Source organism: Mastigoproctus giganteus, chromosome 6 (assembly GCF_048544385.1).
Source record: "Mastigoproctus giganteus isolate SK-2022 chromosome 6, ASM4854438v1, whole genome shotgun sequence".
Lineage (NCBI taxonomy): Eukaryota > Metazoa > Arthropoda > Arachnida > Uropygi > Thelyphonidae > Mastigoproctus > Mastigoproctus giganteus.
In genome coordinates, this window is record NC_143580.1 from 123,854,192 (window position 1) to 123,867,307 (window position 13,116).

Below are 13,116 nucleotides of genomic sequence, written 5' to 3' on the forward strand. Positions count from 1 at the left end.
AGTCACGTCACGGGGCATTTGATCAATGTGCATTTTGTTATTGCTATGTGAATTAGCATAAATCATAAATGAAACTGAATGTTTGATTGTTTCAAATTCAGCCTACCTGAAGCTGCGAGCTTCGGATAAGCAGGATTTTCTTTATAATTTTTAAGCTCTTTCTGTATCAGATACACGACGAGAGTGTTGTGTTGAGTATTTCGCACTAGCGAAAGGGAAGCAACAGGATCATTCTAAAAGATGCTCTCTCTCTCTCTCTCTCTCTCTCTCTCTCTCTCTCTCTCTCTCCTTCGTCTGCATCAGAATCATTTAAACTGCCTACCGACCTCTGTGCACCGAGTTACTATGCTATTGAATCTGTTACGTTGGTTGCTCTAACCTTAGTTTGATTATAGAGCGTTTTCTCTTTGCAGGAAATACAGGGTTTGTGTTCTTTCAGGTATCCGAAACTTTGCCCTCTACTTCCTCTCCCTAGCTCATCCAGTGGAACAGCCCTTCGCCGTACGTTGACCTTGGAGATTCGTGGATGTCGGAGATTGATCTGGCGGACAGCATGCTAGAAGCAGGGTGAAACGAATGTGTTTTTCTTGTATTTATGTAGTTTTCTTTACTTCGGTAATCTGGCACTGTCTTGTGTTCGTTGCGCAATTGGACTTTTAAGAACGAAAGAAAGAGTTACTGAAGAGAGAAAATGTCGCTCATCTCCGTCCGTCGGCACTCATAGCTACCGTCGCCTTGTGATGAGCTATGCGTCTGCTGCTCGGCTTCTTCAGCACGCTCTTTATTCGATCGCTGGTTAGATACAGTAAGTTGTTTTTCTTAGTTTATTACAAATTTCATTGAATCGAGAGCTATGGAACTAGTGAAAGGAAATAATCTAAATACTGTATTACAGAATTGTAATTTCTTCAGAAAGCACATAGCAAGTATCTTTAAATGAGTTCTTCCTGCATAAATGCAACAAGGCATCGTAGTGACAGATTGATGTTGTTTATTGTGCTTAGACCAGGAAATGGCTGGATACTGAGTAGGCATGCTGAATGAGTTAGCATCTGTAAGCGCACTGCCCTCTACAGGTAACAGGAGCAGGCTTTTTTGATAAATAGAAATACTTTCGTTTCCTTCCAGTGAACGGACTTGGGAACACACCTAGTTTATAGAAGGTATATGACCATCGGGATACGCAAAATATGCATTCATTATTTACGTAGTAGATACATTCCACACTGTATTCTATTTTAACTAAAATAGAATTAAATTTCAAAGTAAATATAAAACACATTTTTTTTTTTTTTAGTTCTAAGTTTTCAGACCAATTAACAAACGAGTTTGGAGAATGATGGATTGCGAGAACGAAACACGACCCACATCTGAAATAAAAGATTGCGACTTTATGAGCTGGTCCACTTTTTTTTTTTTAAATGGTTACTTACAACTTGTTGCAAAAGATTTAAGCTGCTCTTCATGCCATACATAAAACTGAGTACAAGAAAGCATTATAAATCAGTTTGATGCCATTTAGCCATCACGGAGTATAAGCGACAAATGCTAACATCCAACATGAAAAATACTATTCTTAAATTAAAAATATATAATTTTATATTGTCAACTTTATTGTAAACTTAAACTGTGCTGTGCATGGCTAGCAAATTCTGAAAAATATAATTAGATTAATTGCTTAGTCAATCAGTTCTAAAGACATTCCATTCGTAAAGTTATAACACAAATCTTAATCGAAACATCACGAGAGTCAAAGACCTTCAAAAAATTCCAGGTTAAGTTAACTGCACTGTACTAGCAGCTATAGAAATGGGGGAGATGGGCACGGATGCCGTCTGTCCATCCCCCTTCTCCCTGCTAGGTCTACAACTATAGTGATTACTGGATGTTGGGCTTATCGTCCTAAAACTACATAAACAAAGCGTTCACCTACAGTACTTCTAAAAAGTACATCCACGCTAGTGCTGTAGTCGTAAAATTAGCAGAAGGTATACTCTATGAATGTTATTATGTTAAATATTTTAATAATATATATATATTTTTTTTTTTCAAGTCTTTCACAGTGGCGGCTCGTGACTCTGAAGTTTGGGGGTGCTGCGTCTTAAAGTTACATTAAATTGCCTTGGTTATAAGACATGTAGACATACACAGTAATAATAATAAGCAAGTTAAAAATACTACAAAACATTAACTAGACATTTACCATTAACAGACTTGACCTTTTATTTAAAAACAAAATCAATTCTTCGGTTTTTATTTGTTGAAAATAGATTAATAACTTTTTCATTCAAGTTTGGTGCACTGTTGACTGAGCTTTTCTCTATTGAAAGCATTGCTTGAGCATTTAGCCTTCCTGATTCATGGCATTTCTGTTCTCAGAACTGCCGAGAACAGAAATGCCAGCACAAGGAGCTGGAGTTGCAGTGGATATAGCAGACTCAAGCCTCCACGATTTCACAGAATTCTAGGTAATTCGGCATACACCATACGGCATTACAAATCCAAGGATTCCAAATGCAGAAGAGTCTTCAGCCTAAGAAATATTGCAGTTGCAAAGGCTTGGAAAGCCAAGAAATTTTCCTGTTTATCAAATAGAATTGTCTCGCAGCCTTCTGCCATAAGATTGAGATTACTAACCCGAGATACCAATTCAATTCGTAGATCACAGTACTCCTCACAGTTGTACATAATATGTTCCCATGATTCTCTTTCGCCACAATGGCAACTAGATCTTTCATTAATTCCTATATCATTCAACTTTGAATTAATCGAACCATGACCAGTTAATAAGAACATAGCTTGTAAGTTTGGGGCAAACCATTTGAATTTTATCGAGGCTGCATTTCTTAAATCTGGGAAAAATGTTTGTGTAATCTGCCCTTTATCACAAACACTCCAACGCTCTTGCCAGACTTTTACCAAAGCATCCCAGATTTTTGTCCTTTCCTTCCTGGGATCTGTCAAAATGTCCACCTGTATATTCAGAAAAGAATAGGGAATTCCACGGCGGATGAAGTAAGCCAATGCACAATACAATAAATGCAGATCAACAGGCAATTTTCCAGTCACAATCTGCAAAGCTGGGGTCGACACAGTTCTGCATGCCATGCACATCCTAAAGAGCATTACTCTTTGAATGGAACTGAGCTTTATAGTAAATACTTTTCCACTTACACGTTCAAACCAAATTGGTGCACCATACGTTACCATGGGGACAAATACATTCATATAGCAAGTTCAGCGCCTTACCTTTTATTCCCCAGCCAACTCTAGTGATTCGAGTAATCATCCCAATAAACTTCCTCACCTTTTCTGATAGATAAGTAACATGTGAGTTGAAAGTCAAAAATCCATTAAACATAATGCCTAGATATTTTAATTGCCTTTCCGATTTTAGGCTAGACTCATTCATTCTAACAACCGGGGGTCTTCTACTCAAAAATTGATCCTCAAAGACCACTGTCCTTGTATTGGCTCCTGATACAGTCAGTTCATATATCACCTACACCAGTTATTAAGTTCAAACAAAATCTGCTGTGACCTGGTTTCTAGTTGCATCCGTGTATTTCTTTCCATAAGCAACACAAGATCATCGGCATATGCCACCATCTCTGTATGCTCGAAGTCCCTACACAACCAGTCCTCCAAAACTAGGTTCCACATTAGTGGTCCAAAAACCGATCCTTGTGGGCATCTCCTGGTCACTTCTCGTACAATAGAATCAACCGACGACTTAACTGTCACTGTATGGTACATGAAGTAGTCCTTTACCACCCTAAAGATCTTAGTTGAATAGCCTGCAAGTCTCAACATCATAAGAACGCTGCTCCATTGAATGGAGTCAAAAGCTCGCTCAAAGTCAATAAAGATTCCAAAGACATACTTACTGTTCGACCCTAATATATAGTTTCGCAATGCCCGAAGCACATCTTCTGTTCCACGACCTGGAGTAAAACCATATTGTCTGCCAGACCAGCCTAAGTTTTTTTCAGTATAGTCAGTAATTCGTCTCGCCAGCATTTTTTCAAACACCTTTCCTAATCCAGGGAGGTGGGCAATAGGTCGATAAGATCGTTGATCATTCTTTGTCTTAGATGGTCCCTTCAGTGTCAGCTTTAATAGGGCATCCTTCCATGGTGATGGAAAGGCACCCTCACGCAGGCAGCTATTAAAAGCTTCAAGAAGGATCCCTGGTATCAGTCGATGAGCCCGTTTAATGACCTCTCCTTCAATGAGGTCCATCCCTGGGCATTTATTGTTCCTTATGCGTTGTACTGCATCACAGAGTTCAATCAGGCTAAAGGGATCCTCGTCATGTACCCCAGAGTAAGCATGATTAAGCCTTTTCATTACCATCTGTTCCTCATCGTCTTGCTCAGAGATAGTATCGCCAATCAGATGATTCAAAATCGCAGACATACTTTCTCTCCAACTCGTACTTTCCTGGTCAACACCTCCAATAGAGTATGCTGTATCTCCATTATATATTTTAGTCTTGCCAGTACATAGCTTATATACAATTCCCCATGGGTTCTCATTGCGCACTGTTCTAACCAACGTTCTCCAGGCAGTTAATTTTGATTTAGATATCATACGCACGTATGCACTCTGTATTCTCTGATACTCTACTTTAAGTACATTAACTTCCTCCTCCCCATTGTTACGCTTACTTCTTTGGTACCTTTTCCGCGCTTTATGAACCTGCTTCCGAAGTTGGCTTAACTCACCAGACCACCATTTAACTGGAATCCTATTACAGTTCTTTTGCTTCATATATGTGCTGGAAGCCTCAAAGAGAGAGAGCGCTGAAGTAACTCCACTGCATTCTCTCCAGACATCTGACTGAATGCCCAAATACCTTGATTCCCAAGTCGGACATGAATATATTCGTCAAACCTATTCCACTTTGCAATTTCAATAGCAAATCGTCGTAACTGTTCCTGAGATGGAGCTAGTTTTGTTATGTCCCTGACAGAAAATACAATGGCTCGATGATCAGAGCAGACCCAGTCTACTCTTAATCGCCAATCGTCCACGATACCAGCTGCCCTTACGTTACAGATTGTCAAGTCAATATTTGATTCTCCATTAACGGTGAAGAAAGTACTATCTGAACTTGGTAGATTTTGTATAAACAATCCACAACAAGCCAAGAATTCATCTAGTTGACGACCACGATCATTTGTAATTCTATCAGATGATGATCTGATAGAATTACAAATGCTGAATTACCACGATGCTGATCTTGCATTAGAATCCATCGCAAATATTACTGAATTACTACCCAAGCGATTTTGAACCAGTTCCATGTACCTGATGTAGAAATTAATGTCTGTTGAGTGATGACAAAACATACAACATAGATAGAATGATGCAAGATCTGACTCTACCCCTATGCACACCATCTGTGAAGAACACAACGAATTTTTATAACAGTAATAACTATGTCCTTATTAAACACTACAATTGCAGCTCTTAAATCCCGTTCGTCTGCACAGAGTACACGTGCTGAAAGTGGATATCCTGTAGGCCGACCTTTCACTAAGTATGGTTCCTGTATGCAGGCTATATCAGTATTCTCTCTGCTGCACATTATTCTAACTTCATCAGCCACCGATTTTGATCTCTGAGCATTAAACTGTACTATACGTAGGTTACCATTCGATTTTGCATTGTACTGATTAAGAATTAAGTGATTATCAATATCTGCCATTAACGTTATCAAATTGCCGTGCTCTTTCTTTGACCAACTTAAGTGCATTCAAGTATTCTGGACACTATTTACTCCTTACAGAATGATTTGCAGCTCGATTTTTTGTAAGTGCCTTACAATTGGAACAGATCGGTTGTTCTCGCTGATGAGTACAGAATGTGTAGGAGTGTCCTATACCTGCACAGTGACCGCAGACAGGGTCTGTGCGATAACATGTTCTGGCTGTATGACCAAATCCCTGACAATTGTAGCACAAAGTAACTAAAGGAAAGTCATTGAACTTATACGACATGAAGCCAATGAAAATCCTACCATGCAGTAACAAATTACTTCTAATACGCCTTGACACCTGGAGGACCCAATTATTTCCTGTTTTTGCTTTATTAATACTACAAAAACGGACAAATATCTCCATCTTCACTTCCTCCCTAGAGACGTTCATATTTAGTAAATTTTTGTTGTATAAGTCTTCTAACAGGTCTTCCTTGTTGATCGTTTTTTCCACATCATACAATATTATTTTTCGCCCTGGCTCTTTTGGAGTCGAGAGAATCACGCCCAATCGTTTAATGCTTCGTATTCCTTTACCTCTTGTAGCTCCTTTTCTGTTTGCATCTCCAATACCACACCATTATCCCTAATCTTCCGAAGCCTATTTATCGTAATTTTATTTAAGCTGCTTTTAAGCTCCTTAGTTACTGCTAAACGCACCTCATCACTATTTTTCAATCTTGATCCCTCAGCTGCTTTCACTATCAGAACATGTCATCCTGTCCCACCCAATGACGAGGAAGGCAAGCACACCTGACTTTCATTTCTGCCCTTAGTTTGCCCTCGTCCCTCGATGTTCACCTGATTCTGAGGTGTTCTATGCTGGATTACCTTATTATATAGTTCTCTTACCGTATCGCTATATTTATTTTTCAGTCCTTCAATTTTTTGTTTGTATTCCTCCAATTTCACCTCCAAGGATGTAATGTTATCCTTTAAGCATTTGTTTTCTGCTCCCAATAAGGAAGCATTAAACAGTTCCTTAGTAAGCCAGTCTTCCTTGATCTGGATCTCTCTCTCAGTTGTTTCTCATTCACATCTAGTACCCTCTCTAAGCCAGTGACCTTCTCCTTTAGACGTTCATTTTCAATGCCAACATCATGTAGAGCACTTTCAAGCGTGTGCCATCTTGAAAGTACCCCATTTACAATCTTCATACCAACATCTTTTTTCTCCTGAAAAATAAATTCCTCCAGGTCCTTGCGCAGGCAGAGAGAAAGCTCACTAAATGTTTTAAAAGATATTTTCTCAGCTAAATCTACAGGTTTCCTCGCACGATCCAGTTCCCTTGTTCCATCGCATGGAGACAAACCAAGGGAAACAGTTGGTGTGCATTTCATCAACTTCTCCAAATTCCTATTTGCCTTGGCTAAGTCAAGATCCTTATGAACATTGTGCATAGTATTTTTCAAACCTGTTACTTACTTTGGAACGTTGCACACGTTTATCTTTGGCACTTTTCCTAGGCTGAGGGGATCTACTGCATGACGACGTAGCCGTGCCCCGCGAGGTAGGGTGCCCCCTGAACTGTCATCCATTCTATTAGATCTTTTCGAAGCCTAACTGCTCTAAAACAGCCGGGAGACCGACTTCTGGAAGAAAATGGAGTAACCATCCCCAAGTCACCAGCCATCTGCAAACCTTCACTTCTGCTTTCCTCTTCAGTATCTAGTTTAGTTAATGTTCCATCGGTTTTATTCTTAACTTTCTTAGGCCTACCCTTTCCAGAACTTCTTTGCATTGTTCCAACGGACATTGCATCTGTTATTTTTTCATGACTCGCCACAGACATGTAGATTTCACTATATTCATTCTCTCCATTATCAACTTCCTCATCCCCAAATCCAGTCAATACTCTTTTGCTATTTATAACTCCACTAATTTCTCCAAGATTATTAAATTTTCCTGAACAGATTGCATCTAGAACAACCTTGTCATTTGAAGATCCTAAGCAATCGTTACTTCCCTTCACTGTCTTGATTATTCCCTGCTGTGAGAGAGCAAAACTCATTCACCAATGTCCCATTGACATCAAAATCACAGTCTTTTCCACCAAACAATAATTTATTGTCCTTTGTTTCCATAACTACTGTATTTTCCCGTGTTTTCATATCTTCAACTAAACCCATACATCTGTCCCCTAACTTATCATACAAATGTCTTTCTCTAATCTTACCTTTGTCCTTTGCGCCTTCTGAACCCTCAGGCATTATCCTTTGGTGAGAATCCGCAAATGTAAACTTTGAGCAGAGTAAACGGTAGTACAGCTTATGCTACCTAAAGCTTATTGAATCCTCCTTTACAGTTTACATTATTTCTTTAGATTTAAACCTTGGCACACAGAACAGTAAGACCGTTCTCATTAATCGAGGTCTTTCAGTCTCTAAATATCAGGATTTTAAATTATAGCCAGTTAAAAATTAAGTATTTACGCTATGCTGTAGCATAGGTAAACAATCAACTGACGGTTAGAACGAAGAACGTTCCAACTGTCAAAAACAACCTAATGTCTTTAAGTAGTTAAATATTACCTGATATCGTGAAAAAACACTCAATCATACTACAATATAACTTCGTTAACAAGATAATCACCAAGAAAATCAAATAGCTCTTCTTAATACCACATTTTCGAGATAAAATTCAGGAGCATATAACTGCTTTCAGCATAGACAGCAGCCAGTAGCGCCACCTTTCAATATAATCAGTCCATTCTTCACAGTGAGGTAATTTTCCTTTGTGATTTTAATGTTCCCATCTCCAGCTGGCTTCCATTCTCTAATTATACGGACTAGCTAGTCGAGATGCTTTTGGAATTACTAATGACCTTGCAGATTTTTCGTTTACCTACGAGAATACCACACAGTCCAAACCACTCCGCCAACATGCTTGACTTTTTTCTCATAAACAACCCTTTTAGTACACGGTCGAGGTGAGTGGTCCTCTAGGCACCTCAGATGACAACTTGGTGATGGTCTCTTCTCCAATGGAGCCTTTCGCTCGTGGCGATTCACAACCTCGTGTTGTTTGGCATTACAAGAATGCAAAATGGGATGACTTGCGAGTTTTCTTTTCTTTTTTCCTTGGTCGGATTACTGTTTCAAATCTCCTGATGTCAACGTTTGCTCACATCGTGTCAGTGAAATTATTCTTATAGGATGAAATCCTTTATTCCACACTCCACCTTAAAATATCTTCCTTTATCTAAACCTTGATTTTCCAATAAATGTGCTAAGGTTATTCAAGATAAGAATGTTGCTTATCGCAATTGGCTTGTATCCAAATCTCAAGTTCATTTTCTGCCTACACCAACCGGAAGCGGCCTAGGCAGAAATGTATTTGGCGCCATACAGATACTTTTATTAAATATTATTATAATAAAATTTTTGAATTTCGGCGCCCCCATGCCCTGCTTACCAGGCTTAGTCTTCGCGGATAGCACAGTGGTATCGTCGCCGTCCTCCCCACACCGGGTGGAAAAGGCCCGGGTTCGAATCCCGTCGATGACACGAGGAACTTTAATAGGCTTTTTCCCCTCCGTGGCTGAATTAGTCGGTCTCAGGCGTAGCTAGCAAGGTTTTCCCCCCAGAAACGGTTTTTTTGTCCAGCAAAACAGACACGCAATTAACAGACACAAGACATACAGCACTGCAGATGCATTTAATTATTCAGGTGGCCTAAAAATAATAATAATAATTACCGGGCATACCCTGTTTCGCCCTGCTCGTAACAAATATAAAGCAGTTATTAATCAGTCCAAGCTAGATTTTGAACAGGCTAAGAGCAGAAAACTTGCTCCTTGACCAAATGGTAGTCGAGTGTTCTGGTCTCTTGCCAAAGCTATTGACTTTTGCCCATCTCTATTCCCACCTCTGTCAAAACCAGATGGTTCTATTGCCACTTCTGCCAAAGATAGAGCTAACCCGCTAGCATCCTATTTTTGTTCCAACTCGTGTATTGATGATCTTGGTAAATCACCTCCTACCATTTCCAGTTCACTACATTCAATGTCTCCTGTGGTCTTCCATCAACAGGATGTCAGGATTTTGAAAAATCTTGATGCTAAGAAAGCACCAGGTCCTCATGGTATTTCTCCTCTTGTTCTAAAAACCTCTGCTCCTGAACTTACTCCTGTTTTGTGTCGCCTTTTTTCATGTTCTTATTCCAAAGGTCTTTTCACTTCTGCTTGGAAATTTACTGATATCTAGCCGGTTCCTAAAATAAGGATGACAAATCCCTCAAACCCAGTTATCGTCCAATTGCACTTCTATTCTTTCTAAAGTAACGGAGAAATCAACTAACTGCTACTCTTAAACTATCTAGAAACCTTTCACCTGATCAATTATTGCCAATGTGAATTTCGGTCGATCCACCAATAATATTCTGGCTTTGTTACCCATCTATGGACAAATTCGATACAAAAGTTTGGTGAAACTCAATCAGTTGCTCTTGACATTTCAAAGGCTTTTGATAGAGTTTGGCATAAATTTCTTTTAAATAAGCTTCCATTTTATGGTTTTCCAACTGTGTTTTGTAATTGGGTATCCAATTTTCTCTCTGACCGCTCACTACAGGTGATGGTAGATGGCTCTCTCTTCTAACTTTTGCACTAATTCTGGTGTTCTCCAAGGTTCAGTTCTTTCTCCCACTCTTTTCCTCTTTACTATAAGACAATCTTCATCCCCCCAATCTCATACGCTTCGTCCGTCTGATATGACAAAACTACACTGGTTGTGAACAGAAGAACATTGGATTCTATCCAGCGATCCATCCTCCTTGCCATTACCCGCACTTGCAGAACAGTGAGTACACCAGCCTTACAGGTAATTGCAGGAACGCTCCCACTTCATCCTGAAATCGCCAGAACCGTAATGCTCTATTACCTATCCAAAGGAGTCCCAGTTACCTTCTTGGACTTGACAACAGATGCTACGAACAACAGGAAGGTGGTAAAAGCATGCCTTCAGACTCACCTACTACAGGCGTGGCAAAATAGATGGGCCGCCTCCGCCAAAGGCCCGCAAGTTTTTTCCACAAACAAACAGAGTGTACCCCAAATCACCACCATGGTTCTTTCCAGGACTCCATACAACATACCTACTAGCACGGCATGGCCCCTTCAACGCCAAACTCGTCAGCTTCAGGCTCACTGAAAACCCACACTGTGTATGCGGAGAGATTGAGGATTGGAATCATCTTATGTTTGATTGTCCCATATACGAGGATTTAAGATGCATATTAGCCACGAGAGTTAGATATTTACCAAAAGGGCAAGAGTTTCTCCTCCTCAACACGGAAGAAGACTACAAAGCCCTGACGCGAATCGCCCAGGACCTTTTACGAGACGAAGGACGCAAATAGCCATACGTTAAAGATAAAAGACGAAATACCACCCGACTATGACCAAATACTGACTGGACACACTACCACCAACTATGAGTTGATGATACCACCATGAGAAAATAGTCTCAAGACAATCCGATGAGTAACTAGGGATTCAGTCCACTTTCAATCCCTATCCCTACCTCTTTTCATCTGGTGGAGCCGGTCTACACTGAACCATGGGGACGCCTTCACTATCACCCCCATATTTCTGCCTGTCTCCACCCACTTCTACTACGCCCTCGTTTTTTTTTTTTTTTTTTTTAAATACATAGGTCCTTCCCGCTGAAATCTTCGGAAATTAGGTAGGAGCTGCCAGGGTACCATTGTGATCCCTCTATTGCCTGACCTGCCTCCACGTGGCTAAGGGCGGGAAAAGGAGGTTTCCACTAGGGATCCAACGGCTAAATGATCAGAGGAACAACATAATACGACACTACACAACACTAACATAACACTTACCCTTTTGAAATTTCTGGTCTTCACAGAGTACTGCTTTGTGACACAAACAGAGTACACAATGCGGAGATGGGGGGGAAACCCCTGGGGCTGTTAGATAATAAACGCTTTTTATCATTTTGTCCTTTATCCTTTCCTCTTGTATATTAATATCATGTACTGTATATCCATAGTTTTCCTGATGATAGCACATTGAATTCCACCTTCCAGTCTGAGAAACCTTGCTATGCACGAACAGCTTCAACTTTTCGAATATCCATTTCCAATTCCTTAAATGCTGATCTCCAGGTAATTCTCTAGTGGGGCAAAGACAACTTAGTTGATTTCAATCCTTCTAAAACTCAGTCCTGTCTTATATCTCGCAAACAGGATTCTTCTGCTCTTATGCTTATCTTCGCTGACACTCTGATTTCTAGGCAAGATCATATATCTCTATTAGGGATTACCCTGACTTCTAATTTCTCTTGGTATAAGTACATTACAAATATTGCTTCCTCTGCATCTAAAAAATTCGGTTTTTTCTTTCACTCTCGGCGTTACTTTTCTTCCAAACAGCTGTTCACTCTGTACAAATCGCAAATCCACTCTTCCATGGAATATTGTTTCCACATCTGGTGGTGCTCCCAAAACCTCTCTCAGGTTTCTAGATTTCGTTGAAAAGAGTGCAGTTAGGTTAATTAATGACTCATCTCTAACAGTTTCTCCACTCTCTGTCTCATAGAGATCCTGTTTCTGATGCATGCCTTTCCTGTAGATACTTCCATGAACACTGTTGCTCTGAATTGGCTTCTATAATTCCTGCTCTCTCTTCCAAAGCAGTCGGAACACGTGCCGTAGCCAGTCAACATCCTTTTACTGTCCAACTTCAAATCCACTGAAATAACGTTTCTTCTTCCTCGTTTGTTCATTCACCTTCCATTTTCTGGAACAATTTTCCTCCATACGTATTTCCTGAAAATTACAATCTACAGAAATTCAAGTCTAATATCAACAAATATCTTCTTTCATCTTCTCAACTTTGAATTCATGCACGGTATTAAACATGTTTGGGGTTTTCATTAAAAAAAAAAAAAATAAATAAAGTAACTCTAGACACCATCTGGACAGTCATTTACCGTGTCGCTGTAGCAGCGACACAGTAAATAACTGGTTTGTTTCTATTAATTGGCATACTATTGTATTTGACCTTCTTCCATGTCCTCCACCTCTGAGAAGGTGGTGGACGTGGTTACGTGCAGAATTGTTTTGTGCCAAAAATTCGATTCTGTAAAAGAAGAAAAAAAAAAGTTTTCGATGTTAGATGCTGTAGCTACTGGTGCTGCTAAGACATTTCTTTCTGATTGTTCGGTTAGAAACATATGCTTTTTATAGACTCACTTTTCATGGATACTAATTCTATACCAAAATTGAAACATGTGGACATTTCATTGAGCAGTGCAATCGAAGAGGCAGAGAAAGTTCAATAAGAAATTTCAACCACCCTTCGAGACATAGTAGTGAAAATAAGAAACAAA

General features: G+C 39.7%; 1 protein-coding gene across 1 annotated transcript in view; it reads left to right on the forward strand.

The window, feature by feature from the left end:
• Nucleotides 1–739: 739 nt before the first annotated feature.
• LOC150084557 (disheveled-associated activator of morphogenesis 2-like) overlaps nucleotides 740–13,116 on the forward strand; it is a 575,048-nt gene continuing 562,671 nt past the window's right edge. The window contains exon 1 of the mRNA XM_090375315.1: nucleotides 740–805. The gene's annotated coding sequence lies outside the window, so the exon portion shown is untranslated. The remainder of the gene's footprint in view (nucleotides 806–13,116) is intronic.